Genomic DNA, 21,010 nt, shown 5'->3' with positions numbered 1-21,010 from the left:
GAGTTACAAAAACAGTCGGTTATGTCTGTGAAGGTAAACAGCTGGGAAATAAATCGCTTGTTTATTTTTATCTGTGTGGCAGCAGCAATATACAGTAAATAAATCAATAAATCCACTGCTCTCTTGTCTCCTCTGAGGCTGGGACTCTAAACAGTGTTCTGCGCAGCCAATGACAGAACAGTTAGCATGCTTTGCTCAAACTTTCGTTGTGGCATTCGAGCTGGTACACCGTTGTCGCTTGCAAAATCAAAATGACGGCACCGTTGGTGTAAACTTAAAGATTAAGGGACGGTAATATTATAATGAGATCCCTTTGCCACGTCACCATGGGAGCTAAATCTGACCAGAAAAAGGCTTACCAAAACAAAGTTACTAGGTTAATCTTTTTCACGTTTCCTTGGTTGGTAGATGGACCGGGGACCTGATTATAGCACTTAAAACCTGGAAAAGTCAGATTTTCATGATATGTCACCTTTAAATCTGAAGTGCCTGCTATTACTGAAATATGGGAACTTTTGACTTTAGCCAATAAGCAATCACATAGCAATGCCTTGAACCGACCATAACACTCTAGTATTGTGAGTGCCAACTTTTGCATGAGCAAACAGGATTTATATTTTCTTCAGAACTCACTCTGTATGTTTTTCAGTGTGTTTGTTTGCAATGATGTGAAACACTTGACCTGTATTCATCACATGACTCACAGTGAGTACAAATAAAGCCTTCAAAATACAGCAGCTGATGTGAGACTGCCCTTGAATTGTTATCAACCATCTCTTTGTAATAAAAAAGACTTATGTAATGAAGTTTTGTATTTTTTGCATAAGCCTATTTCGACCTATTTATGCCCAAGACAATAAACTATGACGTTAATTCAAGATCTATTCCCCAAAAATACATATCTTTCACAATTTTGCTTCTTATGTAAATGGATCTTATTTTAACAATGTTTAGACATTTTGTACTGGGAAAAAAATACAAAAAAATAAAGAATAAAATACATATGTGATGTTGGATGGTTTTTGGGTGGATGTTGGAGGATCATCTCACACTCTTAAATAAGCACACACACACACACACACACACACACACAAACTCCAAAAACTCAAAACTTGTGAAAAATGTGTGTGTAAAATAATTTCTCTGTGCTGAAAACAGCAGAAAGCCACTGCTTGGGTTTATATTCCCAACAACCAAACCTTGACCTAAATACACATAGAGACACATGGTTCAAACACACAACTGACAGGTGATAAGATATTGATTTCACCAGAGAGACACACACACAGAGAAACTGCGTCACTGCACATAATGCTGTCACTGAATTTTACTGACATAAGTAACTGAGTCAAAATACAACCCATTGCATAAGAGGTCAGGGGTCAGGGACAGTAACTGTGTGAAAAATTAGCTGATATGTCACTGTAAAGTTAGTCTAGCAGATAGCGCCGTCTGCTGTTTGTGGTTGAAAATGGGATAGAAATCAATTCACTTCTTGCTTTTATCCACCTTATTTTTCAAGGCAGGAGTAACCTATTTTCTATAAATGTGCAAGAATTACGATTCATAAGTCGCTATAGGTGAAGAAGTGTAGTAAACAGTAAAACTATTTGTGCAACAAACAGTGTGTTTAGAATTATGACAGTACTTTAAAATAATAATAGGCTACCAGTTTGCAATAGGCCTACAGTTTGCAATTTTGTACAGCTACAAGTGGATAAATAAGGTGGATAAACACGAATAAGATATCAAAATATATAATAAAACATAATGAGTTAAAATGATCATCATAGTAAACATTTCCCCACATAGAGGAAGTAACAACAACGGAGTACGTTCCTTTAAGACATAGGGTAGTGTGCGAATTTAACTCTTTTTTCTTTCGTTTTTATTCAATTTTTATTTTTTTCCTCATTGATTTTCGGAAAACTGTCAGTTGAAGTTCGTCTCACGCAAGGCAACTAACTTTTTAGTCGTTTTTAAAAACACCAACGATTTGTATGATATTTCTGATACAGGTGAACCTATAATAACGTGAAAAATAATGACAGTTTCATGTTTGTCGATTTAGGGATTGAGCGGATGTTGCTATGCTAATATGGTTAGCAACTTCCCGTGATTTCTGTTCACGAACATAGACACACAGCTGAAGCGTATATTCTTACATTTAAAAAGCGTACATAATTTAGGACCTTTTCTGGAGCTACTTTTGCACGAAATAATTTTAAAAGGACCATTTTTGATGATAACTCAAGGCCATCGCTAACTGCATCGTAGGTCACGGATAACAAGGTACTGTACTATAGGCCTGTTTGAAACGTTTATAGTATACTAAAACTATGTCCACAAGGGGACGTTATTGTTTAACAAGTAATAAAATAATCAACAATAAATTCTTATCTTTCACCAGGTTCCTTGCCAGTTTGATGAAAAGTCTTTGTTGTGGTGCCATATTACTCCTTCCTAATATGAGCTGCAGAGGTCAGTACCAATAAACTACAGTTGAGGTGTGTATTCATTGTATGCTATGTGCAAATAATATAATAGGAAATCATTTATACTGTATTTATGGCTGTATATGCTGTAAAATCTGAATTCTAATTGGCTGAAGTTCTCAAAATGATACAGAATCCTGGAGCTCATAATGAAAAATCATCTTCTGCCTCACACATACACACACACACACACACACACACACACACACCCCTACAGAGCTAACAGTATTTTCTATAAATGTGCAAGAATTACGATTCATAAGTCGCTATAGGTGAAGAAGTGTAGTAAACAGTAAAACTATTTGTGCAACAAACAGTGTGTTTAGAATTATGACAGTACTTTAAAATAATAATAGGCTACCAGTTTGCAATAGGCCTACAGTTTGCAATTTTGTACAGCTACAAGTGGATAAATAAGGTGGATAAACACGAATAAGATATCAAAATATATAATAAAACATAATGAGTTAAAATGATCATCATAGTAAACATTTCCCCACATAGAGGAAGTAACAACAACGGAGTACGTTCCTTTAAGACATAGGGTAGTGTGCGAATTTAACTCTTTTTTCTTTCGTTTTTATTCAATTTTTATTTTTTTCCTCATTGATTTTCGGAAAACTGTCAGTTGAAGTTCGTCTCACGCAAGGCAACTAACTTTTTAGTCGTTTTTAAAAACACCAACGATTTGTATGATATTTCTGATACAGGTGAACCTATAATAACGTGAAAAATAATGACAGTTTCATGTTTGTCGATTTAGGGATTGAGCGGATGTTGCTATGCTAATATGGTTAGCAACTTCCCGTGATTTCTGTTCACGAACATAGACACACAGCTGAAGCGTATATTCTTACATTTAAAAAGCGTACATAATTTAGGACCTTTTCTGGAGCTACTTTTGCACGAAATAATTTTAAAAGGACCATTTTTGATGATAACTCAAGGCCATCGCTAACTGCATCGTAGGTCACGGATAACAAGGTACTGTACTATAGGCCTGTTTGAAACGTTTATAGTATACTAAAACTATGTCCACAAGGGGACGTTATTGTTTAACAAGTAATAAAATAATCAACAATAAATTCTTATCTTTCACCAGGTTCCTTGCCAGTTTGATGAAAAGTCTTTGTTGTGGTGCCATATTACTCCTTCCTAATATGAGCTGCAGAGGTCAGTACCAATAAACTACAGTTGAGGTGTGTATTCATTGTATGCTATGTGCAAATAATATAATAGGAAATCATTTATACTGTATTTATGGCTGTATATGCTGTAAAATCTGAATTCTAATTGGCTGAAGTTCTCAAAATGATACAGAATCCTGGAGCTCATAATGAAAAATCATCTTCTGCCTCACACATACACACACACACACACACACACACACACGCCTCCAGAGCTAACAGCTGGACACAATAAACAAAATCTCCTGTCCTTCTTTCGACTGTTTTTCCACAGTATTGTGTTTCACGAAGCACGCTGATCATGTGAAACCTGTTTGGATGTATTAGCAGATCTGACAAACAGAAAGCCAGGAATATTAGTGCTTTTAAATGATCCAAACGCTTCGTGACAGAACTTCACCTGCACCAGAAATGCGCAAAATCCTCTGAATTCTTCCATTACGTGAGAGAGAGATTGTGAAACTTTCAAACCTGCACTGATTCAGAGAGAAAGACCTAACACAGACACATTTCCATAACTACATATTCATGAATCTGACAAAACAAAGGAAGCTCTAATGACTACTCAACCATTCTGACCTCATGGCAAAGTATCATATTTGAGAGAATGACCCATATTTTTAGTAGGCTCGTTATTTTGCTATTTTCGCCTTTATTGTTGACAATGACGTTTGTTGTTGTTTGAATGCCAATTCAGATGGCACAAACCTGTGCATTGCATAATATTAGAGCTTTTGCAAATAATCTCATGCATGCATTCCTCCTCCTTTCTCTCTCTCTATGGACATACCTGCACTGATCAGAGGAAAGGAGAGATTATGCCGCAGTAATCTGATTTATAGAGGAGAGTTTTTCATTGTGATGTCACTGCACTGGAATGTGGCGTGTTTGATGAATAACGAGTGGAATTCAAACCAGGAAAGCGCTCGTTATCCCAGTGTGGAGGAGTTTTGCATCATGATATAAGCACGAAATCTGTCCAGCATCCCACAATGCCTCGCATCCCCCAACCGAAGGCCACAGCAAAACCTAAAGAACTCGTTTACCCAAATTTATGATCCGCTGCGCAAATTTGCACCGATTTGGCAATGCGTCGAAAATGAATCACATTTACTTTCCTTGTTTTTGCACAATTCAATAAGAAGAACAACTTTTGATTTAAGAGAACAATGTGTACAAAGTCCGTCAAACCTTATGTTGTTTCTGGCTGCGTGTAGAACCTGCCACTCTGCAGATTTAAAGGGTCACTTTTCAGACCGATGAGCTTTGTAAAAATCGACGCGCTTCAGAAAGGCAGGGCATAGAGGATAAACAATAATGTACAGTATGTAGAAAATAATGTGTTTTTTAACCTTAAACCGCATAAACACATTTCATTACACCAAATACACAAAATAATGTTCTTTTTAGCAGCATCATATGACCCCTTTAACAAATTCCCATTTCCTTTAATGCAATATTAACAGTTTCAGTGCAGATTGTTTTATGGTTATGTCACAATATGATGCAGCTTTGCAAAGAGGCTGTTATTAAAGAACGAGGCAGTTATAAACTATAAACACAACTGCAAATAACTACGAAAACTTGTTTCGGTCACAGGATATAAGAACAAAAAGGTAATTGCAACTTTTTATCTAATACAATTCTGAGAAAAAATAAAATAAAACTCAAAATTACAAATTATAAGCACAGAATTGCTAGTTTATATATTTATATATTTTTCTGTTTCTGCCATGGAATAAAAAAAAAGGAATTGCACATTTTTTATCTCTCAAATCTGACATTTTACTTGCAATTGTGAGTTTGTACTTCAGACTGTGACTTTTTCTCTCAGAATTAAGATGAATTATCCCACAATTATGAATTTTGGTTTCTGCCAGCTTTTTCAGACCGATGAGCTTTGTAAAAATCGACACGTTTCAAAAAGGCGTGGCATAGAGGAGAAACAATAATGTACAGTATGTAGAAAATAATGTGTTTTTTAACCTTAAACCGCATAAACACATTTCATTACACCAAATACACAAAATAATGTTCTTTTTAGCAGCATCATATGACCCCTTTAACAAATTCCCATTTCCTTTAATGCAATATTAACAGTTTCAGTGCAGATTGTTTTATGGTTATGTCACAATATGATGCAGCTTTGCAAAGAGGCTGTTATTAAAGAACGAGGCAGTTATAAACTATAAACACAACTGCAAATAACTACGAAAACTTGTTTCGGTCACAGGATATAAGAACAAAAAGGTAATTGCAACTTTTTATCTAATACAATTCTGAGAAAAAATAAAATAAAACTCAAAATTACAAATTATAAGCACAGAATTGCTAGTTTATATATTTATATATTTTTCTGTTTCTGCCATGGAATAAAAAAAAAGGAATTGCACATTTTTTATCTCTCAAATCTGACATTTTACTTGTGAGTTTGTACTTCAGACTGTGACTTTTTCTCTCAGAATTAAGATGAATTATCTCACAATTATGAATTTTGGTTTCTGCCAGGCAAAAAAAAAGGTAAGAGTAATTGTGACATTTATCTCACAATTCTGACTTTTTTTCTTGCAATTGCGAATTTGTATGTCACAATTCTAACTTTTTTTTCCCATCAGAACTGTGCTTTTATCTGCCACTAAATTAAAAAAAAGGTAATTATGACTTTTGATCTCGCAGTTCTGACTGAAAATGTCAGAATTGTGAGATGGAAAGTTGCCACTACCAGATGCCAGATTTATTTTTTATCCTGTGGCAGAAACAAGCTTTCATAAATAACGGGTTGTTTAAAGGGTCAAAAAGTTTGGTAAAAAGTGGTTGTGAAAAACTAAATTATGATCAAACCAGCAACCTTCCACTTCTGAGCTTTTTTTAAAGAAGTGTTTTTGAGGGGGAAAAAAGAGGGAAATAGAGTTGTTGAATGATGCAGGCTCTGTGGATAGTATAGGGAGCTGCGAGCGACTGCCGCTCGTCTGTATCTCTGAACTCAAAGTGGCAGTTCGGTGCAAGCATGAAATATTTAACCTGTTAAGTGGAGCTCAACGTGATGGCTTTGATGCGAAAGGAAGCCTGGAGAGACCTGCGAGATAACCGCACACACATGGCTCTATCTCTGTGATCTGCATAGACACACAATAAGGATATAAAATTAATTGTGATGGAAGAGTTTTCACAGTTTAAGCCAAGGTTACTGCTGTTTCAAAAAGTACTGCGATGTTACCATGTTGTTTTGGACTCTTTGGGATTTTTTTGAAGGACACTGAAGTATCAAATTGTATTGCTATCCTACAGTGGCAGTCAAAAGTTGGGAATAATTAAGATTTTTAAATATTTTTTAAATTACAATTGCATTTGAAAGAATGTTGAAATAGAAAATATATATAATAAAAAACATAACTATTCGTACTGTATTTTTTAATCAAATAAATGTCGTTTATAACATAGTATTTCCACCTGATGCAAGGTGATACAAAAAAACACAAACTGTTTCATTTCTGTTTGTTCCTGTGCTGTAATTTAACGGTACTGTAAACAGTGAGTCAAACATCAGCATAAGGAGCTCCAGAGATCAAACAAATCTGCTTGTAAAGGTGAAAGGTCACAGATTTTGGAGTTCTGAATGTTTCCGAGTAATCGACAGACTGATGGTAAACTAAACACTACAGTCACTAGCCTCTCTCTCTCTCTCTCTGCATTCCTCTGGTGTTAGGTAAGAACCTCTCTTGCCAACCCAAGTAAAATGATGTATTCAAATTTCCATGATTCAACTTCCTCATCCTGGTCATCGAGTCCATATAAGGCTAATTTCCATTTCCCTGATGTAATCAGCCTCTGCTTGTTGTAATTGCTTCTCAGTGCTTTCAGATTCATATCACGCAAGTAAATAACTGCACTTCTGTAATAATTGTGGAATTTGTGGTGTTCCGATGTGTTTGTTTGAGTGATACGAGATCATTTTGGTTGATTTGGGCAGAAAACACTATAGCAATGTTGTGGTTTTTATTATTTAAGTGGATTAAGATGTTCTCTAACTTGATTGATTGTTGTTTTGTGTGTGGATGGAGACATATTCTACACTTCCTGGAAGTCCTCTCATAATCTTAGTCATTGTTTTGTTCAACCAAAACAGCCATGATTTACTTTTACAATGATTTTCTTTCTTCAAAATGAATCTTTTGTACACTACCATCCAAACATTTTGGGTTGGTACGAATTTTTTATATTTTAGAAAAAAATACCTTTTGCTCACCACGGCTGCATTTATTTTATAAAAAAAATAAAAAATAAATAAACAGTAAAATTAGGAGAAATTATTAAAATGTAAATCAATGGTTTTGTATTATAATCTGTTTAAAAATGTAATTTATTCCTGTGATGCAAGGCTGAATTTTCAGCATCATTACTCCAGTCGTAAGTGTCACATGACCCTTCAGAAATCATTAGGATATGCTGATTTGTGCTGATAATAAACGTTCCCAAGGGACGTTTATTGTCAATCTTGATCAACAGTTGTATGGCTTAAATTTTTTTTCCTGATTAAATTTTTTTTTTTTGTGAAAAAGATGTTTTGCAAAATTACAAATGCTTTTACTGTCACTTTTCATCAATTTAATGCATCCTTGAATAAAATGAATGAATGAATAAAATAATTGATTTCTTAAAAAAAAAAAATCTTACTGACCCCAAACTTTAGTGTACTTGTTCCTGCTCTAAATGTGCAAGAATCAAAGAGCACTGAGAGCATTTTGGAAATATAAAGTTATTAGAAATCATCCATTTTCAATGAAAGTTAGCAATTTAAAACGCCATGAGCAAACATTTGGCGCAAAGTTGACCTTTTCATGCAAGTGAGCAGCAATGGGAAGCAGCAACATCTACTAACACAAAACAGTCCAGCAGTTTGATGACATCCAGCAGTTTATTCAGTGTCAGTTTGAGTAAATATACATGGAACATTTCAAAAGATCAAGGAAAATTATGTTTTTCATGATATGACACCAAGTTCACCTGATTATGTCTTTAGATTTCCTTTTTCCTGAGCTTTAAATCGCAGACTTTAGGATGTTCTTGTAATAGTGGACCGTTGAGACTCTCCATCAGCACACCAGACAGAATCAGAAGGTTTTTGCTGTTGATTGGGAAGATCGGGCCGATCTCAAGTTGCTATTTGTCCAGTGGAATGTCTGTCATTTGAGTCCCGCCTCCTCTGTCTGTCCAAACAGGAAACACAGTGTGACACGATTACATCAAACTTACTCAAAGTTCTCGCAACTCTCTGGAGAAGCGTGTTGAGATTTATGAGCTGCATAACCATTTGCACACACACACACACACACACACCGACCTTTAGTAACCTCTCTTCTCCTCTTTTTCTCACTCCCTCTTTCTTTTCTCAATTCATTGGAAGTTCTTTCATATTTAATGAGATTAGTTCCACCCACTGCCTGTGCTGCAGCGTTCCTGTAGCTGAGAGAAACACAAAGAGATGGACAGAAAAACACAGACCACATGATGAAAGAGAGAGAGTCAGTCATTAGTGTATGACGGGCAAACCTGACCCCAGATCAGATCTCCTGCCCCGTCTGCTGCTTCAGTCCCATAGATGGTGCTATTTCAGAGCTGAGGTTGTGTGTGTGGACTTTCTATGAACCCAGCAAGAAATTTGATGAAAAAATAATTTTATTAGTGGTGCTTCCTAAGGTAAACATTACTAGTATTATTTCACAAAGTCTTAGTTGTTTGAACAAACTTCTACAACAAAATATCAAACTTTGGTATGTAACTCGCTCATCATCGTTTGTGTTATGAACATGAATGATACATTGTGCAGCTTGTAGAGGAGTGTGCTATACATTTTATGGGTTTTTTGCCCAATAAGCAGCCACTTAGCAATTACCCCAAATACCCTAGCAACTGCACATCAACATGCTAAAGCTGCTCAGAGCACCTTAGCAACTGCATTGCAACGTCCTGGCAACTACCAACCACTTAGCGTTGTGGCAGAAGGTACGTCCCGCTTTGCATCTTTATGCACTTCTCTATGTTGTTTTGTAGTGTAAATAGTGTGAGTAGTGTGCTCACACTGAAAATTCCAAAAAGAAAAAGTGCATTTAACGGCATAGTTCACCCAAAAATTAAAGTTCTGTCATTAATTATTCACTGTCATGTCGTTCCAAACTCGTAAGACCTTCGTTCATCTACGGAACAGAAATTAAGATATTTTTGATGAAATCCAAGAGCTTTCTGCTTTCTGGACAGGTTTGGAACGACATGAGGACTTGTGACAGAACTTTTTTTGGGTGAACTATCCCAAAGTGGAATGCTGGACACTTCATGCACTCAACTGTCGCAGCTTTAATACCGTAGTGGAGGAGGCGGGGCTTTCAGACTCCAATTATGAATGATAAAATAACCTTATAAAATTCATACACATAACACTACACAGTTGTACAAAGTACAAAAGTTCATAGTGTATAGTGCAATATTTGGGACACAACTAGTGAGTTTTGCACAAACAAGCACCGCTAACATTTTTTTTTACCAGTATTCTTGATTGGTTTATAATTAAAAGTCCATAATTCTTGCTGGCACATGAACAGCCTGAAAACCTGATTCTAATGCTTGCCACATTGGAGATCATTTGATCAAAATCTTCTGCATGAGTTTGTTTTTAACAGATGGGATTTCATTTTGATAAGCGATTGAGTTGCGTCAGATATTGTTGCCAATTATATAGTATCATTGTGTTTTTGTTGAAATTTTACACACACTGAATAGTTTGGAAACTTAGACCGGGGGGGTTATCTAAACATGCCGAGAGCAGAGGAGAGATTTTCAGGTGGGCCTGTGGTTTATCACTGACAGCTCATAGACGTAATCCAGATGACAGCGGGAAGAGCGCGAGAGAGACGGAGAGATATATACAGAGATGGCATGTGTTATGGTTTCAACATCTCTGATTGATGATCTTTAGCACAAGGTTGGTGCTTGCAAACGACCTCTTGCGTCGATCTGGAGAGCAGGAAGTTTTAACATCTCCTGAAGTCCAATCCAACTGTCCCTGATGAAAGAGTCAAGTAATATTACATCACATGAGCACGTTAATGAGGGGAGAGAGAAAGCATGTCCATTTTTCTGCCCTGTTAGAGTTTATAAATAGTTAGCGGCAGCTCACTATTGGGAGAGAACGTCCTACACTGAGATATCTTATCTTAAGGAGACTCTTCAGAGCTCCAAAAGGAAACACACAGCCTGAGAAACAGAGACTGTAATCTGAGGATGTTAGTGTTGCTGTACTTTTGTATTTATAAAAGGGAAAGATGAAACAGTTTTTCCCGAAATCAAGCTCAAACAAACTTAATCAACAAACCCGCCCCTCCAATGCCGGGAACCATGTAGACTAGCAACATATCTGGTCCACTTTCATAGATTCAGCAGTATAAACCTTGCAAGCTTTGACAAATCCACTCACCTTTGTTCTTCAGAAGTGCTTGTTGTTGCAGCCCTGGCAACTACACTAAAGACCCTAGCAACAGCAGAACAATGGCATTAAATAATTCAGAACACTTTAGCAAAAACAAAGCAAAACCATTTAGAACGCCTTGGCAACCACCTAGCAACACCCCAGAAAGCACCAAAGATACACTAGCAACTGTATAGCAATGCACTAAAAGCCATTTGGAATACACTTTAGCAACAACCTAGCAACAACCCAAAACAACCCTAACAACTGAATAGCAAGGGCCTAAATTCACTCAGAACACTTTAACAAACACAAAGCAATGCCTTGGCAACTGCATAGCAAGCACTAAACCCCATTTAGAATGCCTTAGCAACCACCTAGCAACAACCCAAAACACCCTAGCAACTGCATAGCAAGGACCTAAATCCACTCAGAACAGTTAAGCAAACACAAAGCAATGCCCTGGCAACTGCATAGCACTAAACCCTATTTGGAACACCTTAGCAACCACCTAGCAACACCACAGAAAGCATCAATGATGCATAGCAATGCACTAAAAAACATTTGGAAAACGCCTTTGCAACAACCCAAAACCCTAGCAACTGCATAGCAAGGACCTAAATCCACTCAGAACACTTTAGCAAACACAAAGCAATGCCCTGGCAACAGCATAGTACTAAACCCCATTTAGAACACCTTGGCAACCACCTAGCAACAACCCAAAACACCCTTGCAACTGCATAGTAAAGGACCTAAATCCACTCAGAACACTTTAGCAAACAAAGCAATGTCTTGGCAACTGCATAACACTAAACCCCACTTAGAATACCTTAGCAACCACCTAGCAACAACCCAAAACACCCTAGCAACTGCACAGCAAAGATCTAAATCCACACAGAACACTTTAGCAAACACAAATCAATGCCCTGGCAACTGCATAGCACTAAACCCCATTTAGAACACCTTAACAACCACCTAGCAACAACCCAAAACACCCTAGCAACTGCATAGCAAATTAACAAAATAAGTACTCAGAATGTCTTTCCAACCACATAGCAACACCTTAGAAACCACCCAGAACAGTCTAGCCACTGCAAACTTTGACAAATCCAGTACATTTTCTTCTTCAGAAGTGCTTGTTGTAGCAGTCCTGGGAACTTGCAAACATGACTTTGCTTCCTGTGATTCAGTGATGTTGTGTAGAATCCAGCTAATCTGATCGGAGCTATTGCATTGAGATAGCTTTACGCTTTTGAGAAAGCTCTTGATGTTTTTTATGCTTGTAGATGGTCAGCGAAAGGTCTGAGACACATGGAATTGTGTGACTTTTCGACCCCTCGGAGGAGGTGATGTGATCATGTCCCATAAAGGTTAAAGTCCATTAGTTCTGCTCTCCATCTCACTTCTACATCAACAAGGTTTAAATCTGGATTTAGGACTAACCTGTTAGAGGCAGGTAAATCAGAATATAACCTTGAGAACAAAGCGGAACACAGAAGTGTGGTCAAGGATATCTTAGTTACTTCTTACTGACTGCAAACTCATGCATTTGGAAATCCCCTAAAACCATGATAAGATTTGAGACCAAACACATCTGGAAGATTCAAAACATGAATCCAGCAACTAGTTCTTCATTGTACACATGTAATCCACACTGTCTGGAACATTTGAACTGGTGGAAAGCATGCTCTAGGAGTGTTTTAGTTTAATGTCTGAACCTAAATATATCCTGAGATGTTGTGTGAGGGTGCTGGGATTCCCACGCTGTGTGTGTGTGTGTGTGTGTGTGTGTGTGTGTGTGGATCAGTTCACCGTAAACGGGGATAACGGGTCACAGAGGAAGGCGGAATATTTGTGGGTGGAACCCCAGCAGCGCCTCCTGTCCCGGCTCTGTGGGCTCAACTTCGCTGGGGATTCGTGGAGGTCGTGGATCTGTCAGTCATGTGGTCATGTGTTCATGGGAAAGCTGGAGCCGGAGCAGAGATGAATCTGACATCTGTTACAGCAGAAAACTGACCCCAGAACAGGGCTCCTGCACAAGACACATGGAGAGAAAACACTGTACTGTTCTTTAATTTGGTTACGTTTACTTTAATTTTGTTTAGCACTGCTTTGGCAATGCAAATTCATATTTTATAATGCACTGTTGTTTAGTTTACTTTAGTTTAACACTGTTTTGGCAATACAGGTTGATTATACCACACTGTTGTTAAGTTAAGTTAAATTAAGTTGCATCACATTAAGTTTAGCACTGCTTTGGCAATACAAATTCATATTTTATACCGCACTGTTTAGTTTAATTTAGCACTGCTTTGGCAATTCTAATTCATATTTTTATACCACACTGTTGTATAGTTTAGTTTAGTTCAATTTAGTTTAGCACTACTTTGGCAATACTAATTCATATTTTATGTTATATTTTCACTGTTGTTTAATTTAGTTTAGTTTAGTTTTTGTTTAGTTTACTTAAGTTTAGTTTAGTTTAGCACTGCGTTGGCAATACTAATTCATATTTTTATACCGCACTGTTGTTTTGTTTTGTTTAGTTTAGTTTAGTTGTTTAGTTTAGCTTAGCTTAGTTTAGTTTAGTTTAGCATTGCTTTGGCAATACTAATTCGTATTTTTATTCCGCACTGTTGTTTAGTTTAGTTTAGTTTAGTTGTTTAGTTTAGCTTAGTTTAGTTTAGTTAAGTTTAGTTTAGCACTACTTTGGCAATACTAATTCATATTTTATACCGCACTGTTTAGTTAAGTTTAGTTTAGCACTGCTTTGGCAATACTTATTCATACTTTATACCGCACTGTTGTTTAGTTTAGTTTAGTTGTTTAGTTTAGTTGTTTAGTTTAGCTTAGCTTAGTTTAATTTAGCACTACTTTGGCAATACTAATTCATATTTTATACCGCACTGTTTAGTTAAGTTTAGTTTAGCACTACTTTGGCAATACTAATTCATATTTTATACCGCACTGTTTAGTTAAGTTTAGTTTAGCACTACTTTGGCAATACTAATTCATATTTTATACCGCACTGTTTAGTTAAGTTTAGTTTAGCACTACTTTGGCAATACTAATTCATATTTTATACCGCACTGTTTAGTTTAATTTAGCACTGCTTTGGCAATTCTAATTCATATTTTTATACCACACTGTTGTATAGTTTAGTTTAGTTCAATTTAGTTTAGCACTACTTTGGCAATAATAATTCATATTTTATACCGCACTGTTGTTTAGCTTAGTTTTTGTTTAGTTTATTTAAGTTTAATTTAGTTTAGCACTACTTTGGCAATACTAATTCATATTTTATATCGCACTGTTGTTTAGTTTTGTTTAGCACTGCTTTGGCAATACTAATTCATATTTTTATACCACACTGTTCTATAGTTTAGTTTAGTTTAGTTCAATTTAGTTTAGCACTACTTTGGCAATAATAATTCATATTTTATACCGCACTGTTGTTTAGCTTAGTTTTTGTTTAGTTTATTTAAGTTTAGTTTAGTTTAGCACTACTTTGGCAATACTAATTCATATTTTATACCGCACTGTTTAGTTTAATTTAGCACTGCTTTGGCAATTCTAATTCATATTTTTATACCACACTGTTGTATAGTTTAGTTTAGTTTAGTTTAGTTCAATTTAGTTTAGCACTGCGTTGGCAATACTAATTCATATTTTTATACCACACTGTTGTATAGTTTAGTTTAGTTTAGTTTAGTTAAATTTAGTTTAGCACTACTTTGGCAATACTAATTCATATTTTATATCGCACTGTTGTTTAGTTTTGTTTAGCACTGCTTTGGCAATACTAATTCATATTTTTATACCACACTGTTCTATAGTTTAGTTTAGTTTAGTTCAATTTAGTTTAGCACTACTTTGGCAATAATAATTCATATTTTATACCGCACTGTTGTTTAGCTTAGTTTTTGTTTAGTTTATTTAAGTTTAGTTTAGTTTAGCACTACTTTGGCAATACTAATTCATATTTTTATACCGCACTGTTGTTCGTAATTCGTATTTTTATTCCGCACTGTTGTTTAGTTTAGTTTAGTTTAGTTTAGTTGTTTAGTTTAGTTGTTTAGTTTAGCTTAGCTTAGCTTAGTTTAGTTTAGTTTAGTTTAGCACTGCGTTGGCAATACTAATTCATATTTTATACCGCACTGTTTAGTTAAGTTTAGTTTAGCACTACTTTGGCACTACTAATTCATCTTTTATACCGCACTGTTTAGTTAAGTTTAGTTTAGCACTACTTTGGCACTACTAATTCATCTTTTATACCGCACTGTTTAGTTAAGTTTAGTTTAGCACTACTTTGGCACTACTAATTCATCTTTTATACCGCACTGTTTAGTTAAGTTTAGTTTAGCACTACTTTGGCACTACTAATTCATCTTTTATACCGCACTGTTTAGTTAAGTTTAGTTTAGCACTGCTTTGGCAATACTTATTCATACTTTATACCGCACTGTTGTTTAGTTTATTTTAGTTGTTTAGTTTAGCTTAGCTTAGTTTAATTTAGCACTACTTTGGCAATACTAATTCATATTTTATACCGCACTGTTGTTTAGTTTTGTTTAGCACTACTTTGGCAATGCTAATTCATATTTTATACTGCACTTTTGTTTAGTTTTGTTTAGTACTGCTTTGGCAATACTAATTCAGATTTTTATACCACACTGTTGTATAGTTAAGTTTAGTTTAGCACTACTTTGGCAATAATAATTCATATTTTATACTGTGCTGTTGTTTAGTTTAGTTTAGTTTAGTACTGCTTTGGCAATAATAATTCATATTTTATACTGTGCTGTTGTTTAGTTTAGTTTAGCACTGCTTTGGCAATACTAATTCATATTTTATACCACACTGTTGTATAGTTTAGTTTAGTTAAGTTTAGTTTAGCACTACTTTGGCAATAATAATTCATATTTTATACTGTGCTGTTGTTTAGTTTAGTTTAGCACTGCTTTGGCAATACTAATTCATATTTTATACCGCACTGTTTAGTTAAGTTTAGTTTAGCACTACTTTGGCAATAATAATTCATATTTTATACCTCACTGTTGTTTAGTTTAGTTTAGTTTAGTTTAGTTTAGTTTAGTTTAGTATAACACTGCTTTGGCAATACAAATTAAATGTTTACACTGCAATGCAGTTAACAGTTAAAGTATGTTTTAGTTTAACATTGTTTTGGCAATAGAAAAAAAGTACACTAAACTGTTCTTTTTTTGTTATTTTTCTCTACTTTGACAATACAAATGTACAGTTGTAGTCATGCCAATAAAGCTTACTAAATTGAGTTATAATTTTGCACTGCACTCTTATTGTGTTTTGTGTGAAACTGAATTGAGAGAGAAAGGGGAAAGAATGGAATTTCCCATGTTTTTCTTTTCTCTCTCAAAAACTTCTCAGAGAACTAAATTTAGGAGCATTGGAGATGCTCTCAGTGACACTGTGAAGAAGAAGGTCATTTTTCTGCTATTTTTGTTCTCTAGAGACCCCCTCATCTCCCTCCATATTTCTCCCCTGCTGTGAAAGTCCTGTTAATCGTTTTCTCTCGATGTTTGTTGGGAACATGTTGCCCTTGACTCCCTGGTTGCAGAGAGAGAGAGACCCTCACTCCCTGCGTCTGACGTCATGTGGGAGCTACCGCTCAAATAAACTCCCTCTATCTCCACCAGGTGTGTTCATGATCAGTCGTTGCCCTGTTTACCCCTCAGTTTTCTTCATTCCGCTGTTCATGTGACCCCTTTTGTTCTACACATGCATGCAGTCAGACTTCACGCTACATTATTTCTCTCTTTCTGCTCTGGTCTGCGGCCAAGTCCCGCGTTCCTTCCAGTGGATTGTCCTCCTCCACAGAGCGAGGGAGGGTCGGCTGGGGGAGGTGGAGAGAGGGAGGCAGGAAAAAGAGAAGAGAGGAGAACCCAGCAGAATGTAAACACCTTGTGTCGAGGACAGGCTGTTCTTTTGTTTGGCATCTCGAAAGAAGTGATTTATAAAGCTTAAGATGTAGAAAGACTTTTTTCCTGACTTTAGAGCAGCAGCAGATCTCTCTGAGCTCATGTGATCGATCCAAAAACCACATCTCTGTCATTCTTTCACCAGAGACTCTAGCTGTAATGAACACAAGCTGCATTTCCTGTATCATTATCTGGCAGGAGCATTGTGTTCAGCTACCTTAAAACTTAGTAATATAAAATGCTATGCGCCTATTATAAAAATGATGGTAAAAATTCTGAAGGCCCAGAAAAACAGGACTTTTTGATTGTTTTAACCTGTAAACACATGTTGTTATGATTTTCTGCTTTTACCAAATGCATTTTGTTAGGAGGTTTTTTTTTTAAAAGGAGACTTTTTTTAAAATATATATAATGTAAAAATTAAAAAGTATTTAATTATTTATTTGTTTGTCTATTTCTGAATGTTTACTTGCATTCTTTATATTGTTGATACCTTAAGCACTATTAGATACTTCATGCACATTTGACCTTTTTTATTTTTTTGTCTTTTTTTTTTTATTAATGACTGCTTACATTAATAAATTACACTGAAACGCTGTTAATTTAATTGAGAATTATTTTATGGCTACATACCATTGTTTTATTCTTTATTTATTTATAAGTGTTATTTTCTAATTTAAAATTAATCATTTCAATATTTTATTTGATATTAAAATATTTAATTGTATTAAAATGTTAAAATAAACATTTAAGTTTATAATAAAAGTGGAAATAATTGTAAAAATTAAAAAATGCAAGACTGTGTACTTAGAAACAATTTAATCAATGATAACAATGGTACGATGTAATTTATTTATTTGCTTTGAAAAAACTGAAGAAAAAAAACTGTTTTTGAGAATTATTTAATGGCTATATACCATTGTTTTAATCGGTTATTAAATGTACAGTATTAACAGTATTAAAACCTTTTGATAATGTTATGGTTTTAGTATTTTTTCTATATTATTATATATCATTGCATTCAAATATTAATATAAATATTTAACCTGCCTGAATCACTTTATAAACTTTGTTTTAAAGCAAAAAAATAGTTTGAAATCAGAAAAAAGGCAAAGATTCTGTACTTAATGCACGTTGAATTATATAATAAAATTAAAAACAGTGGTATGATGTAAAACTATTGATTTATTGTCATGATTATAGGTATTAAAAAAAATAAATAAATAAAGATATTATACAAATATATAAGTAGTTTGAGATTGTAGGAAGATGGACCTGATTACATCAGTTTTGTGCCGTAACTTTTTGATATGAATACACTTAGAAAATCATATTCCTGCTTTCCTGTCCAGCTACCTGTGATTTTAGTGTGTAGTCTTGTGACCTCATGGTAGCTGTTGGAGATGATCTCTGCTGAATATTCAGCTCTGCATTTGGTAACACCCCAAAAAAACGCTGATAAGACTTAAAGACCAGAACATGACCGTAATGTGAACAGATCCACAAGCTAATTACAGAATCACTGGAGTCATTTTCTGTCATTATTGGCATTATGTTGTCTTGTGCGTTATCAAACACAAACCCGGCGCAGGAAGTGAGGCCCGCCATCTTTCCTGTTCTGAGAGATTTTCAAAGTGTTTCTGTTTGGTGGAAATGAGGGTGGCAACAGAGCAGAGGACAGAGGGGGCGCAGAGAGAGCGTTTTAGCACAGCGATGAGGCTAACGTGATCGGACGGCTTCAGTGAGGCGAGAGAAAGAAGAAGGGAAGAGAAAAGAGACATGCGGGGGATGTTGAGGGACCTCTGGGACGCTCTTTCTGCTTTTAGGTGAAACCGCGGCTCCACTTGTACCTGTAGCACCTCCTCTCTGAGGAAAAGAGAAAGATGCTGCAAAAATCTTTCTGAAAATAACAAAGCAAAGACAAAAATGTATGTTCAAATGGTTATAAAACCCTGCTGAAAAGATCATGAATTTCCATGCTAGTCCATGCTGGTTTATGCTAAATAGGGCTGGTCAACCTAGTAAAACAGCTAGTATAGTAATAAGTATTGCTGGTTAATAACAGAATTATACTCAGTTTACTTAATTGAGTTAATTGCCATTGTTTTCATTTAATCTGTCATTTATACTTGTATGTATTTATTTGTTTATTATATTTATTAAAACTTTTCAAATAAAGTTGTAATTTTAGCAATTTATTTTTTATGATTATATTTAATTGTATTAAATATGTATATAAATATTATAAATATGAAATATACAAATATTATAAATATCAAATATTTTAAATATAATAGAAGTGCAGGTAGCTAGCAATAGATGGAGGACCGAAACACTGGAAATTAAATGAAAAAATCTGTAAATAATTAATTAAACCCATAAAAATAATGATTATAAATAAAATGACTTTGTGAAATAATATAAAATAATGTAATTTTATAATAGGAAGAATTAATGATTTATTATTAAAACCGGAAATATCAAAAAGAAACAATGAATTAAATGACTTTAAAAAAATAGTATGGGAAAAAATAATTTAATTGCACTAGTACTAGTTTTGTAAAAGTGAATATTATTAAATATTATCAAACAATAAATTCTGTGTTTTAATGGAGTATTAAAAATAGGTACATTTATTTATTGGTTTAATTATTTATTGACAATTATTTTGGTACATGTGATTATTATTAATTATTAATAGATTTAATTATTTCATTAATATTATTAAAAATATAATTATTTAATTTGGAGTTAAAAAAATTTATTAAAATTTTATTTTTTTAATTTTAAATTATTTATTGGTTTAATTATTTATTGACATAATTATTTTGCCTGATGAAGGTCTTTGACCGAAACGTTGCCCCTTTTAACTTTTGATAAATAAAGGGAGTATAACAGTTTGCAGATCATTTTATATCATAATTATTTTGGTACATGTATTTGTTATTAATTATTAATAGATTTAATTATTTAATTTAGAGTATTTTTGTCCTTTATACCTATAAACATGTTTGTTTAACATGCAGTAGAACCCACTTGAAACACAAAGAATGTAATGAGTTCATTTCAGAAACAATGTGAAATCAAGTTTGCATAGAACATTAAGGAATATTCATAGAATATATTTCAGGCCTAAGAAGCTTTCATCCCACGCTGGGTACCAAAACACAACAGAAGTGTCTTTTGAGCAGGGAAACTAGAACTTTAGGTGACACATACAGTACTGAGTGCAGAGAAACACAATTGATCGCATCCACACAGGCTTTCTCTTCAGCCAAGAGCTGTCACTTTCAGGTAGCGAAGGCTAAAGATGTTAGAGGTGTGACATCATGTCCAGACACCCGCGGCCTCCTGGGAGTCTGACTGCGGTGAATCGCCTGGAAGAGAGAAGGAGAGGTGTGATACACAGCCTGATCAATCAAAACAAGACTAAAAAAATACCTAGATATATTGGTACCAATTAATTCAGTTGATATCCGATGTATAACGGTGCATGATCATTGCACATATGTTTACATTTACCTTTGGCATCATCTAAATGTTTAACAATAGGAAAAAGATCTGCAAGATCTGTTATTCTCCCTTTATTCAAAAAAGTTAAAAATAGCAACGTTTCGGTCAAAGACCTTCGTCAGGCAAACACGCCATCATCTAAATGTTTACCTAAAGTGAATTAATAGAAACAATAATAATTTAATAACACTAAATTAATTATTGTAATACACTTAAATGTAATATTTTGCAGATCTCAAAATAAATATCCATTTTCATACTGTATTTTACATTGTGATGCCTAAATTCATTTGTAGCAGGGTTATAGTTAACTAAAACAAAGTGAAACCAAAATTAAAGGATTAAAAAACATTTTTTATTACTGTTCTCATTTTAATGTTGTTTAACTTGATGTACTGA

The 21,010-nt window shown here is 34.7% G+C and overlaps 2 long non-coding RNA genes across 2 annotated transcripts; both read left to right on the top strand.

Moving 5' to 3' along the window:
* Positions 1 to 2,141: 2,141 nt before the first annotated feature.
* Positions 2,142 to 2,686, top strand: LOC107673260 (uncharacterized). Its single transcript, XR_001632390.1, has 3 exons — positions 2,142 to 2,292; positions 2,411 to 2,481; positions 2,629 to 2,686. It is a non-coding gene; the product is annotated as an uncharacterized LOC107673260 (long non-coding RNA).
* A 642-nt stretch (positions 2,687 to 3,328) lies between these two features.
* On the top strand, positions 3,329 to 3,921 carry LOC107673259 (uncharacterized). The gene is made up of 3 exons (XR_001632389.1): positions 3,329 to 3,479; positions 3,598 to 3,668; positions 3,816 to 3,921. It is a non-coding gene; the product is annotated as an uncharacterized LOC107673259 (long non-coding RNA).
* The last annotated feature ends 17,089 nt before the right edge of the window (positions 3,922 to 21,010 follow it).

Source organism: Sinocyclocheilus anshuiensis, unplaced genomic scaffold (genome assembly GCF_001515605.1).
Source record: "Sinocyclocheilus anshuiensis isolate Anshui unplaced genomic scaffold, SAMN03320099.WGS_v1.1 scaffold68, whole genome shotgun sequence".
NCBI lineage: Eukaryota > Metazoa > Chordata > Actinopteri > Cypriniformes > Cyprinidae > Sinocyclocheilus > Sinocyclocheilus anshuiensis.
The sequence above is the reverse complement of the archived record's forward strand: the minus strand, read 5'-3'. Positions and strand labels throughout refer to the sequence as shown.